This window comes from Mesocricetus auratus, unplaced genomic scaffold (genome assembly GCF_017639785.1).
Source record: "Mesocricetus auratus isolate SY011 unplaced genomic scaffold, BCM_Maur_2.0 Super-Scaffold_2245, whole genome shotgun sequence".
NCBI lineage: Eukaryota > Metazoa > Chordata > Mammalia > Rodentia > Cricetidae > Mesocricetus > Mesocricetus auratus.
In genome coordinates, this window is record NW_024429180.1 from 36,200,387 (window position 1) to 36,214,942 (window position 14,556).

Genomic DNA, 14,556 nt, shown 5'->3' on the forward strand with positions numbered 1-14,556 from the left:
GGGAAAAAAGAAAGAAAAGAGAAAAAGAAAACCACATGAACACCTAAATATATACATATCACTTATTACTGATCTTTTACATCCCTTAGATCAAGTGTGTTAATAACTCACCCTTCACTGTGACAAGCCTCAGGCATCTGAAATCATTCCAGCTATATATCTGGAAAGTCCATATGGGAAATATCTTTTGATAATTAATGTAGTACTGCTACTCATCCCATTAATATGTGTGTCTTCATGATAATTATGAAGAAACTTCAAGCAAAGTATATTCTAAAAGTTGGTGCTTAATGCAAATAAAAATGTGATTTTTTTTACAGGACTAGCCCCTGGAGTATTGATACAAGGACTTTCTTATATCTCTCTGCCTAAAATTTGAAGCTTATTTTAGAATTTTAATTGGATGGAAGAGCATTTGGGACAAGAGCTCGATTAAGATATCCATTAAAAATATTAATAAGTTTGAATAATCAAGCAAGACTTCAGAATAAAGATATCTAAAATGGGGCAAATGAAAGAGATAAGTAAATTCCACAATTACCCTTCAACTACTCTAATGAACAAAATAGATAAACTACATATCCTTCTTTTACACTCTGAACAGTGCTATTATGTTAGGCTCATCCATTTGTGATGAGTTTGATTTTTTGACAGAGATAAATAATATTACTTTTGCAGATTCATGTATGTTTAAAAAGGTGCTATTGACTATTGTAGATTAAACTCAGAAGTTCTAGACGCCAAAGGGGGAAAAAAACAAAGACCTAGATATTTATGTCCATTTCGTTTTCCAAACTCTGGATCATAGTCATACCTGCAAAAGTTAAATCCCCAAATAACTCTGAAAGAAATCACAAGGCATTAACCTTGTGTTTGGATGGTAGTGAAGTGAAATGGAAATAAGATCATTAACTGGACAAAAATATTTATATCCATAAAAACAGTAATTAGTAAGGAAGCTTCATGGAAATAATACTTCCATTTATGTAACAGTTATCATTAAGAAAATGCAGCAAGAGAAATTATTTGCAGGTGATATTTCTCTCAATATTATTGAGTGAAGATTACACAATGAATTAAAATCTATTAACAATGATAAAAAAAACAAGAAAATTGAATGTTCAGAAAAAGTGTTCCGTGCTCATTTGGAATTTGCTTTCTAAAATGAGGCTGCAGAAAGGCATGTGTACTACATTCATTTCAGCACATCTACAATTTTAAAGTAAGCCTGAAAAAACCAAGTAGGTTCAACCATGTAGCCTGGAGTTGGTGGCACGCACCTTTATCTCAGCATTTGGGAAGCAGGAGCAAGCATGTCTATGTGAGCTCCAGGCCAGCCTGATCTATAGAGGGAGGGCCAAGACAGGCTCCAAAGCTACACAGAGCAACTCTATCTTGAAAAACAAAATACAACAAACAAACAAAAAAAAGAACTAACATGTAAAGCAATGTAAATTCAACCTTACTCGTGGACTAATAAAATGGAAAAATCACACTGACAATTGTTTCATGGCTTCTTGTGAATTTGCACATATATTGACCATTCCAACCAGGAACTTGAGATAAATGAAAAGACATATTCACAAAAGACTTATAAACAGTCTTACTGATAATGGTTTAAACTTAAAATAAACTACATCACTATTAGGAGGAGAATGGATAATCAAATAATGGATAGCCAAAATTTGAACTATTATATTTACATTCCCCATACACCCCAAGGAAATCATGCACATATTCTCTCATATTACTTTTCAATACTTTCTGAAAGTATTTTTTCCTGGAACAGGTAGGAAATCATCCTTATCTTCGTATTTTTATCTGCACACTTTAACTGCATGAAGATAAGTATACTTGTAGAGGTTTTATTCAATTGTCCTATAATAATATTTTTTTCTGAGGTGTAGTCCTGTCATAACATTAATTGGTTGGTCTGCATATATTTGGCTCCTTTTAATTTAATTGCAGGTACAATCTTGAAAGATTACACATGAAAATTATTTGTTCAAACTTGTTCCACTTTATTTGTAAGTATTCCAAAACAGAACTATTTATTAACCACTCTAGTCTCACTCTGGTTTCATTTCAATAGCTATGTCCTGTTGGGTTATTGGGCACTTTGAATCTGTCTGTAAAATAGTCTCTATGAGCTGAGGGAAGAGATTCAGAACATGAAACTCACTGAAATACACTGAAAATTCTCGGAGCTTAGGAGATGATCAGTCAGTCATCGGCAGGTATGAACAAAGAATAAAATTTTTAATATAATTTATTGAAAAAAATAAGGAATGTGCTTTTTCCCCCTCTCACCTAGAAGCCTCATTCAACTTTTCGTCTTGTATGGGACATATATATATATATATCTCCTCTGTGATATTTTGTATTATTTAGCAAATCTCATCCCCCCTGCTTCCCATTGTAAGTAGAACTATATACTGGTGCTTGACAGATGCATATTCATGTGACAAACCTGGCCACAGGAATGACAATACAACATGGGAAAAAGTAGTGAATGTCCTTGCTCGGTTTTACTCACCTTCCTGAGAAGAGAAATCCTCTAAGTAGCTTTCATTTTTAGCGTTGGCTGCAGGTGAAATAAATGGAGGAGCTCAATTAGCAGCCTTAAATGACAAACAAACAACAACCTAATTTGTTGTTGTTATCCCAGGTGGGTGCAACCAGTAGCCTATACACTGCACATAGCTGTGCATGTAGCCCAAAACATTCAGAGATAACAACATGTCTCATTGTCAAAAAGTTGAATACCCCTGTGGGTGTTGAGTTTTAATGTGAAGGCCTACCTAGCATTGTTGTAAGCAATTGTCAACTACCTTATCTCCAAAGACTCTGGTTACTCAAAACAATTCACTTTCCCAAATTGCCTCGATTTGCTTTGCTAATGAAATATATGATAAAGAAATATAAATGTGACTTAGTCTTGGTTGTTGATATAACACTGCCTTTGAGGTTTTTTCTACCCTAGAAATTCTTGAGTTGTTCTTCATCTTTTCCCATTGTTTTAGGTATTATCTGTTTCTGTTTAAGTCACTCACACTTGAAGCTCCAGAAAATGAACATTTACCTCACACATTTTAGACCTTTGATTCCTGGTCTACAATCTATATGAAATTGTGTCATCTCAGCTCTATTTCCCTTTATCTTTAATTGAAAGTTATTTGGTATGGTTGTTGTCATCAATAAAATCAATATGTAGATATTGAAGGGAAGGCCCTCTCACAAAGCCTCAACCTGAGATAAAAACAAACAGCCAAAACAACAATAACAAAAAAATAACAACAAAAACCCTCTTGGCAGCTAAGAAATGCTGAGAGTGAGAGAAGTAAGAGAGGAAGGCTTGCCTGTTGAAAGCACACCAATTGGCAGACCTAAAAACATACACGTGTTTTTAGTGCTAATTTTCCTTTTCCCAGCAGGTATTACTTAAATATTATCTTTTGGATTAGATGTGGGCATTCTAAATATGGTGATTTTTTTTCTCACACAATTTTTCAAAAACAGTTCTACTGCTTTTTGAGACAAAATATCCTATATTTCATGCTGAAGTTGAACTCCTGACCTTCTTGTCTCCACTTTCCATGTGTTAGACTTCCAAAAGTGCATCACTACATCCATGTTATGAGTTGCCAGAGATGGAAGCCAGGCCTTCATTAACACTAAGAAAGCATTCTCTCCAATTGGGTTCCACCTCCAGGTGTAGCTGCATAATCTATGGCATTTAAGGGTATGCATTCCCTGTCATTATACTATCATTTTCTAACTTATAACATAACATGTGCCTGATCTCTAGAGCATTGCATTCAGATAGTGATCTAGGAATTTTCTTTCAATATCTGTATGACAAGGATTTGTATAAGGACTGCTGATCATAAATATCTCTCAGCAATGCTCTACCATGCTATTCATACAGAAGCTGACTCAGGGGCATGCAATGAAAGAACATTGATAAGGCTTTATATCTTTAACAGTTTTTTATTTTGATGTTGCAACAGTGGCAGTTGAAAGGATTAAAGAAGAAATGTGCAACAAAGGGTTAGGCATTTGAATACTAGGTCCTCAGTTGGTGGTACTGTATGGAGATATTTTAAAGGTACAAACTTGCTCGAAGTGAATGGGGTAGTCTTTGGGAGTTCATAATTGTTTCTTGCTTCCAGTTTACTCACCCAGCTTCATGCTTTAGGTAAAAGAAATAATCTCTCACCTTTCTATTCCTGCTGCCAGGCCTGCCACTTGTGCCATGTCTTTGCCCCACCATAATGGGTTCCTCTTTTGGAAAAGTAATTGAAAATAAAATTCTTCTTTAGTTGCCTTTGATCATAGTGTTATCTTATAGTAACTGAAAGTTAACTACCTGATTAAGAAGTAAGAGTCTAAAATGCTTTTTAAAATAACCATATATTCTATTAATTTCACTTGTAATACTGATTCCCTATTATTGAAAAGAAATAAGAAATCTTTATTTTCACTCCCAAAAGAACTTCTACAGTTACAGTATTTAAATTCAGATAAAAATTGATGGCAGTAGGAGGAGTTAGAACTTTTGACCCATTGATTATGACCCTCCAGAAAGAGCAACAAAGGTGAAATTAATTGTTTACCATTTCTGTTGGTGACCTTGGAGAAAAACTAATGCAGCAAATTATTTTCCTATATTTCTGTGCTTTTAAATATCTAAGTTGTGACAACACTGCAAAACTTAAAGTATGCATGAAGCAGAACTTTGAATGACATGAGAATTAATTTTTTACCAATGAATAAGTCAGCATCAATGTCATAGTCACTGGCCCCTTCAGATCCACTCCAGATTCTGGTGATTACAAGTCATTCTCACAAAGGAGCACAGGACTTTTATGGCTCCCATTGAATTACATAAAACAAAGTGTGGAAAAGAGAATATTTATAGAAATGACCCCTGCAAAAAATATTCAGTATGACTGTAAAAGATTCATCTAAGCAAATTAGATAATTCATCGCTACTTTTAATAATTGTTCTTCCAGGAGAAATGATACATTGGATAATACTTCTGAAATAATTTAGAATTAAAGACACATGGTGAAAAGCAATATACATTCAAGAAATCATTCTGATATCCCAAAGTCCACGGGCTTTCGGAGGTTTCTAAAGGTAATTAAATAAGTAGATATGTGTCACCCGCATACTTTCCAAATTTATTTTAGTCAGCAATTTCATTAGTAGGTTTATGTGTTGAAGTTCTACATTTCATCTTTGCTTATTTAAAAAATAGCAAATATAGGCATAAAATCTGTATTCTTCCCATGCATACAAAGTGACTGAAGATCACACATTGTGTAGTGGAAACTTACTTGTCTCTTCACAGTATTTCTATAACTCAGGAAGGCACGTGTTGGTCTGGAAAGGCTAAGATCTGGAGTACCTGGCCTGCCCTGAGCACTTCCCTTGGAAAGCAGGTATGTCACCTCTTTCCCAAGTTACTCCTGTTATTCAATATGGATCACCTCCTGCTATGAATCAGTTAAATGACAGAGCTGTATTAATATGGAAGCACAAATCTTTCCTGAGTTGCCTGTATACTCATCAGTGATATGGGTGTATGCTCCTTCCTCCAAACAGACTTACTGGTGGCATGAGTTTTTCCTAGTACACGAAGAATTTTGAAAGGTAGAGAAGTTTTAGTTCCTGATACCACGTCTACACAGCCACTTTGAGTTGTCAGTGTCAGAACAGTGACTATATGGTCTCCTTAAAACACAGGGAAGTAACTCAGTGACAATCAAAATGGAACAAGGTTTATTGATTGGCAGCTTTTGAATTTTCCTCTTTGTTCTCTAATACCCTACAGGCATAAAGTATTTGTGTCAGTTGTGCATTCTTATTATACCCATGGATGGAAAACAGATGAATACATACATTATTTTGTTACATCAGATCTGTAACCAGAACACTCTTTTCAGGAAACTATATCTTTACCTCTTTCAACTTTGAAAAGAAAAAGCTGTGAGAATTCTGAAGCTGTAATAAAAGAAAGGGGGGGGGCAGGATGAGAAAGAGAGAGGGAAAACCACCACCACCTCCCAAACCAGATCCCTTAATTTTGACTGCATCACAAACTAGAATGATGAGGAATAATGTGTGAGGCAGGCTCCTACCAGCAGGGTATGAACTTTCACCCCCAATTCTACTCCCGCGGAAAGCTATAAATGTTTTATTAACCCAGGAAGCTTTTTCATTTAAGCTAAATAGGAAAAATAATAATCATATTACCATTTACATTAGGTTCATGAGTTCAAATTATATTTGCTGGTTTTGATCAAAATTAAAAATATAGTGAACAGCAACATATGCAATAATAGTTTCATAGGTTTCTAAGTGTTAAAATTTTTTACGTGAAATAAACTACCTATTATGTAGTATTTAATAGGATGTAGAAAATTTAAAAGAACAATATGAAAAATTTACTTCTAATATTAACCACGTCATAATGATTTTTTTCAGTTACCTAAGTTGAATCATGTTAAATATAGCTCTTTCATGTTTTCATTTAACATTAATATGTATGAGTTTTAAAATGCTAAAACCTTCAAAATGTTTAATGAATACAAAATTTCCTGTAATATACATCATGAATATTTCATTTAATTTTCCTTTTTTGTATATTTTGAGTATTTTCTGATTTTGGTATTATGAACATTGATTTGGCTACAGATGGAATTCTAAGGCTCAATTATGTGAAAATTTATATTGATTAATCTTTTGTAAATAAAATGTATATTTTTGACATGGAAAATCATATACTTATAAAATTGTGGCTTCCTTATTTCCTCCCCTCTCAATTGGGACAAATATTGTCAGTACTGTTAGCCAATTTATTCATTCAAACCATTATGTACTTAAGCTTCTTTCACTATTTCTTAATTTTATATTTAAGTCATCAATTATTATTTTCATTATGGAAAAGGATATACTATCTTTCTACAGCATTAGCCTTCCCACAGCATCCACAAGTAAGCGTTGACTTTCCACTGCAGAACTCTTCCCACAGCAACCAGCTCATCCTCCAAACACATGCAGAATATTAGGTTAGTAATTTCATGACTTCCTGATAAAGGTACATTAAAAGTTGTGTTTCTGCAACTTATTTTCATCTCTGAATTTTTTTAGAATATCAGATATTCTCATTTCTACAAAACTCAAAAATAATACAGGCATGTACAGTTTTGTCTAGTGCTGAAAGAACTGTATGCATCTATCTATTTATTTTGGCTTTTCGAGACAGGATTTCTCTGTATTGCTTTGGAGGCTGTCCTAGAGCTCACACTGTAGATCAGGCTGGCTTCGAACTCTCAAAGATCTGCCTGCCTCTGCCTCCTGAGTGCTGGGATTAAAGGCATATGCCACCAACGCCTGGCTGTGTGCCCTTTATTAACCCAATAATTTTTTAAAATTTATTTTAATTAAATAGTAATTGTTTTTTCTCATATGATCTATGTTTTCTTCTAGAATTCCCAGTATTAAATCTTTTAGCTGTTTCTTTGTGCTTACTCAGTTTTATTCTCCTGTATTCTAAACATTTAATTATTTTTAAAATTTCAGTTTATTTTGAAATTGGAGAAGATCTACTTCTGCCCTCCATTTAAAAGAGCATTTTATTCTTGAACAAAGCAGTAATGATACCTTTTATCTATCTGTAAAACCACATGGTATAAAAATATACAATTTTCATTCACCCTGATTGCTTTCTGTTTAAGTTTCATCCTTATTTCTCTCTCAGTTCACTGTTGTAGCATGTGCTTTGTATAGAGGAATGGTGGTGGTGGTGGTAATGACTTCAAAACTTTGTAACTTTTTTTGTTGTTGGAAATGAAAGTGTGCTATCTGTTTATCCCAGTGCTATGGAAGGTGATGCTATAGGATGAGCACAGTGATGCATAGGGATTCAGCAAATAGAATAGTTTGAGGCCGGGCTGCACCGACAGCCTCCAAAGCAATACAGAGAAACCCTGTCTCGTAAAAACCAAAAAGAAAAAAGAAAAAAGAATTTTTTTCTGCTTAATTCTGGTGTGCGTATTGTCTAGAGACCTTTTTATGATTTCTGTAGAATAAAATTCTACTGTTTACTAGAGTGTGAATGGTTGGGATGTTTATTAGAGTGCACATAAAATGTGATGGGTCTTTGCTTAAGAATGGTTATACCTGCTTCTTAAAAAATTTCCAACTTGTGTTAGTTACACCCATTTCTAAATATGCATATTCAGTAATTATAGGAAATATTGTGAATTTGCTTTTGTTTATCTAAGCTTTCAAAGAATTTCCATTTTCCAAAGTATGATTATTTTTCTTTTTATTGTTCTTCTTGTCTTTGTGTATCATTGCTTAATGATTCTGGTTTTCATTTTCCAAAGCAAGACTGATACTTGCCATCTATATTCCTACCAAGAATACAAAACCTCAGTTGAATATAATTTTGTGCCAACTTATTTTCTAGAAATACTGTACCAGCTCATGGTCTTAGTACTATCTGGGTGCTTCTGATTATTTATTTCACACCACTGCTAAAAGGAAACCTGACACTAGCTTAACGAATTTCATTTAGTAACAAAACTTTCTAAAATGTCACAACATTCCAGACCAAACCTGGGTCAGAATGACCCTTTGTCCAATGTTTCAAGCTAATTTTACAACACAAAAGAAACAGAATAGCAGTTTACCTGATTTGTAAGATCTGACCTTTGATTCACAGGAGCACAATTTTGGATCCTTCAGTCTATACATTCACGAAACTCACTTAGATACAGGTATGACATGCTTGCTTACTTAGTAAATTTATTGTTCACTTTTACTGTATATAATGACTTATTTGGGAAAAAATCTTTTAAATATAAAAGTTGCTTTAGAATTACATATTCTGTTACAATATTATAATGGCAGCAACAAAAGGTTTTATTAATGCTGACAATATGATATGGACACATAAATTTGAAACTAGAAGAACTGTAGAAATAAAAATAACACACTCTTGATAAACTTGTGAAAGAGTGATTGTAGCAAGAAGCATTTGGTGAATCTGAGTACACCACAAATAATTCATCGGCCTTCAGTACAGCCACAAGTGATGAGCATGCCATTTTTATCCCTTGTTATTTTGAACGAAGTGGCCACATACAGTTTAAAACCACTTAAGGGAAATTAAATTAATTCACTAACTTTTATAATAGAATTAGCTTAGCTGTGATCTTGTCACCAATGGGTCTTATAAAAAGAATTCATATAGATTTTAATGTGGACCTCATAATGGGCATAACTTTAAAATTAATCTGTTATTATTTCTTGTATTTGGACTTGCCACTAATTATATAAATAGAAAATGTTCCAACCCTATTTTGTTTTTGTATCTAATTAAATGCAATTCAATATCATTTCCATGAACATTCTTGGTATTTGATTTAAAGAATTTTAAAAGGGAGATTAAGCGTCCTACATGGATAAAGATGGTTTTTGAGCAAAATAAGAAGTGGGCAAAATCTTAAAATTGCTATCTTTTTGGACATATAGTGAAATATACTATATATGTATGCTATTTACAAATACTCCTATGATTTAATGCATTTCAGTTTGAGGTCCTGTTGATTTTATAGTGTTCATCTTATAGCTTACAAATTTTTAGGATTTCAGTTTGTTTTCAACTGTGGTCCCTCCTTCTAAAGTGAAGAGAGAATTAAGCAAGACTTTTGAATGCCTCATTTGTTTTGTGCATTTTTCACTAGATGTGATGGGAATATTCTAAAGAAAGAATGGAACAATTTGTCATTCTAATTAGGCCATTGTAGAACTTAATTTGCTGAACTGTAATCACCATGTTTTTCAGCTTCTTTCAATGCACATTTCAAGTTAAGAGACAAAAACTGCAGTGAAGAGACTAAGCAATTGACAGTTAGGAACATCTGTGGATTAAAAAGTTTGGTGTGCCGAGCTGAAGTTAGCCTTGCAATAAATATGCAACTTCAAGCCCAGACCATGACACTTGCCATCCTGCATATTTCTAGTAAAGGAATGCAGCATTTCTTTAACAGGCAATGAATACAACTGAGTCTATTGTGAAAATAATATCCAGAGAGTCTACTTCATAAAAATCCTCCAGGCTCTTGTCACATACACAGTGAAAACAAGATCTAGACCTTTATATGAAATCCTCCCTAATACAAGGAGAGCAGACAAGAAAGAAACTAAAACATTTAATGTGACAAGTAAAAATATCTGTGTATAAGTGGTATATTGTAACTGAAACTAAAGTTTTCTAGTTTGTATAAAGGACAAGACTATTCCCATCTAAATTTTGAGGTCATTTGTACCTTGAGAATATAGTAAAATAGGAAATTGACAGTAAAACCAATTCAAGGCAGGCAAAATGATCCTGTGGGTAAAGGATATTGCCACCAAGGTTGATAACCTGAGTTCCATCCCCATGACTTACAGGCTGGAAGGAAGGAAGCAACACCTGAAAATTGTCCTCTGACATCTACATATGTATCATGACACATGCATCATTATATATTCTTCAACCACAAAATGCTTAGCTGTAATATAATTGGGGAAAGAGCTTGAAACAGTATCTTAAATTATTTAGGGTAAGTGCAAATGGAATAATCTGATTATTACAACTGTCCACTTTTATTGAAGCATTGTTTACATTACTTTTTCTTCAAGCATATTCTTTGTGTGTGGGGTGTGTCCATACATGTACAAATGTGTGTGAGAGTGAGAATGCAGGCATGTGTGTGGAAGTCACAGGCAAACATCAGTGGCATTCCTCCAGAACTAGCTGCCTAGTTTGAGAACCAAGGCTCACACATTTAGTTAGGCTATTTGGTCAGTGAACCCTAAAGTTTTCATTGTGCCCATCTCTGCAGCTATTGGATTATGGACAATTGCCACCGTGCCTAGCTTTTTACATGGTCAGTATGATCAAACTTGAGCACTCATGTTTCAATATGTTAAGATTAAGCTATCCCTGACCTCAAGATAATTCTATAGGTTATTTTATTTCAGAAGATGCTTTTGGGGGATAAGAAATTTTTATAAAATATTATGGAAATTTGAAATAGAATAAAGCTTGCTTTGAGAGTGTGATGTATATTAGACTTAGAGAATTCCTATGGCAATAAAAATGCTACTTTGGTTGCAAATGGCATCCGCCAATATCCTAATGAGTCAATATATCATGAAACATAATTTGAAATTACTGATCTGATCATTTCTAGCTAACTATATGTACAGCATCTCCAGGTATTTATATAATTCACATTTTAATACTTAATAAATTATTTTGAATATAATATCAGAATGAAGTCTAAAAACCAGAAGGAAGACAAACAAGATTGCTAAAGAGAATTCATAATACTTTTTTCTGTAGAGTTATGCTTGGGATAGAAGGTAAATAAATTTCCTGGCAAGTTTTAAGATTAAAAAGAAGGCATAACAAATACAAATTATTTGTCACACTGAGATTTGGCATTTTGAATGAGAGAATATGACCTCTGAGTTATTGACAAGGATTTAAGAACTTTGAGTATTTTCTGTCTGTTCAATGAAATACACACAAGTCCTGATGGTGCAGTTATGTTTGACACAAATGCAAATTTGCTTGTAAACATCAGAATTTGAATGTATAATATAGACAATGAAAGGCAAGGAGGAAACTTATCTATGAAAAAACCAAACCAAACAAAGACAAAAAACCCCAAAGTACTATCACAAAGAATACAGGACTGAGATTCTAATGTCTAGGACAATAGGAAAAGCTGACCTGCTATCTATGCATCTGCAGAACAGAAATTGGTGTTTGTCATAAGAATCTGAGATATCGATGGTGTAATCCCAAAAATCTGAAAGGTATTGCAGCTGTGTTGTCTGTGCCAGATCTTCAGCTGCACCTTTGTTAAGGCCAACAATACTTCAATTAACATTCCCAGGATTGTGAAATTATAACACTGCTTGAGGATATCCCCAACCTGTAGTTGGTAAATGAGCTCATCTACAGGCTCAGCTATGGCTAAATCAGAAAGAAGCGATTGGACTTGACAGAAAATGCCTCGATTGCGGAATAATCTGCATGCAGGATGAGATCTGTAAAGACATAAAATGTTCAAGGAAGCAAATAACTTCTTGTGGCTCTTCAAATTGTCTTCTCCACGATGTGGAATGAAAAAACAAAACAAAACAGAAAAACAACAACAAAAAACTTCTCATTTTGTGGAATTTGGAGATTCTGGCAATACAGAAGACCAGATAAACAGGCTTATTAGACAGATAGACTGAAGTGTCACCGTTGGTATTTTTGTTATATGGTCAGTTAAAAAGCAATAACAGCTTGTCAAATTAAAACACAAAAGAGAGACAAACAGTATTGAAAAAGATGTTAACTTTCTTATTTGCTTAATAATTTAGTACTTCAGTGAGAAAAATCAAGATTTTCTTTCCAAGTGAATAAAAGTTGACATATGAATATGTGTATTTTCTTAATACAACTAACATTGTGTAGAATAATAGTTTATAAATTAAAGAAGACAAAATGTACCCTGCTCAGTTTTATATGATCCTATTTGTGGGACTTTCAATATAAACACAGACATTTTGTTTTTAAAAAGGGTCTCAAATTATGTATCAAATTAATTTTATGATTTTTGGAGGACACTGAAAGTAAATTTTATGTTGTTGACAAATTATATAATGTGCACATCTGCCAACAAGATGTTTAATCAATGTTTTGGTGTATGGTCAAATTGTTCCAAACACTGATGCATTTATTCTATTAAAATTCTTTTGCAGGTATTTTGTTCTATCTCAGGGTAGTGCATTGTCTGTAATTTCCCTAACCTGCTGCAACATTAAACTAAGCAAGTGGTTTACATGTCTGCTAACAACTACTTCGGGCACAGCCTCTTCAACTAGGTAAGAAGGGGTTTGGAGACTTCAAACTCTACTTTTAAAAAAAATCTCAAAAATCTTTAAGCTGTTACAGCATAACACTCCACAGTGAAAAGCAGAGGACTGTCTACAAATCTATGACTGAAAAATATATCATTTGACAGAAAATAGGTCACATTTTCGTCTTTAGTTTATATTCATTATACACAAGACATGAGCAAAATCTGCTTTTAGAAATTATGTTTCAAGGAAATCTTTGAGGCTCACAAAGAGAATAGTGTGTCTACATGATACTGCAGTATTAATCAACTAGTTAGAAATTCACTGTTGTTTATTTATCTATTCTTTAAATACCAGTAATTGAGACTCTTTTTTCATAAGAAGAGACAAAAAGTGTCACTAAACTTAGTTCACTATGATTTTCAGATATTATTCATCAGAAACAAAGTGGTTGCTTCTTATTTCTCATTTCTCTTTTCTTTTACCTTTTTTCTCCTCTCTCCTTACGAATGACTCTCTTTTCCTTTCTTTTGTTCCCTCTACACACACACACACACACAAAAATAAATAGAAAATGCAACTATATAAAATTACAAAAGAAACACACACACTCAGAGACACACATATACACAAATGTAAAATGTAAAAACACAAAGCCAGCAACCACAACATACAAGACTACATGAAACATTCTGATCAATGATGAACTGTAGTTCAAAGGTGCATTAAGAGACAATGACTGAAAATTTCCTTTGATCTAGTGACATTCTAGTCATTATAGAGCTACTGTGAGATGCATTCTTTACATGTTTCTGATTATGATTGACTAATCAGACCTAATGTGATGTCGTCTGTATAACCATATGACTACACAGTGTGTATGACAAAATATAAAACAGAATTCTCAAGAATAAAGGATCAGCCTTTATGTACTTATTCATGCTAAAATTTTCTTGTAATTTTAATGTGTATTCCTTCTACTTAAAAACTGTTCATTGTAAAACCATGTGCCATGGTAAACTGAGTTTCATTAAACATCTCTTAATAAGGTGTCACCCGATTGTATCAAATACAATGTTGATTTGTGGATAGTTTAACATTCAGATTTCTGTAAGTGTATTCTAATGTTCACAGAACTACAAAATCATGTACTAATACATTTCTGAGAAAGCACTCCAATTTGCATTCTTAGTGTGCTATTTTATAGCTTTTGGAATTTTGACTAAGTTAGCTTGAGCCTACTGATAAAAGAGTGCCTTTATAAAGTCTGATGAAATATAACTCTTAGAAATCATTAGCTTTCAATTCTACAAATATTTATATGCAATGACAACAAAACACATGGTGCATTTTATTATTTTTATTTGTGAGGGTTTATTATGTACCATGGACTGCAGGATATAAAACAAATAATAAATAAAGAAAGAAAGAAATGAAAGAAATAAAACAAAATATAGGAAAGTTTAAAAAAGAAAAGAAAGATTCTTAGTTCTAGAACCCTAATTTTGAATAAGGAGATGGACATTAAATAAAATACATAATGGGACTGAGTAGATTAAAAAATAATCTAATCATTTCCCCCTAAATGCTGCTGCATATTGACCTCTGGGCTGTACACTGACCATGATAAAGCT

At 33.3% G+C, this 14,556-nt stretch overlaps 1 pseudogene; it reads left to right on the forward strand.

Annotated features, from left to right (window-relative positions):
* LOC110341023 overlaps positions 1-12,313 on the forward strand; it is an 81,124-nt pseudogene extending 68,811 nt beyond the window's left edge.
* The last annotated feature ends 2,243 nt before the right edge of the window (positions 12,314-14,556 follow it).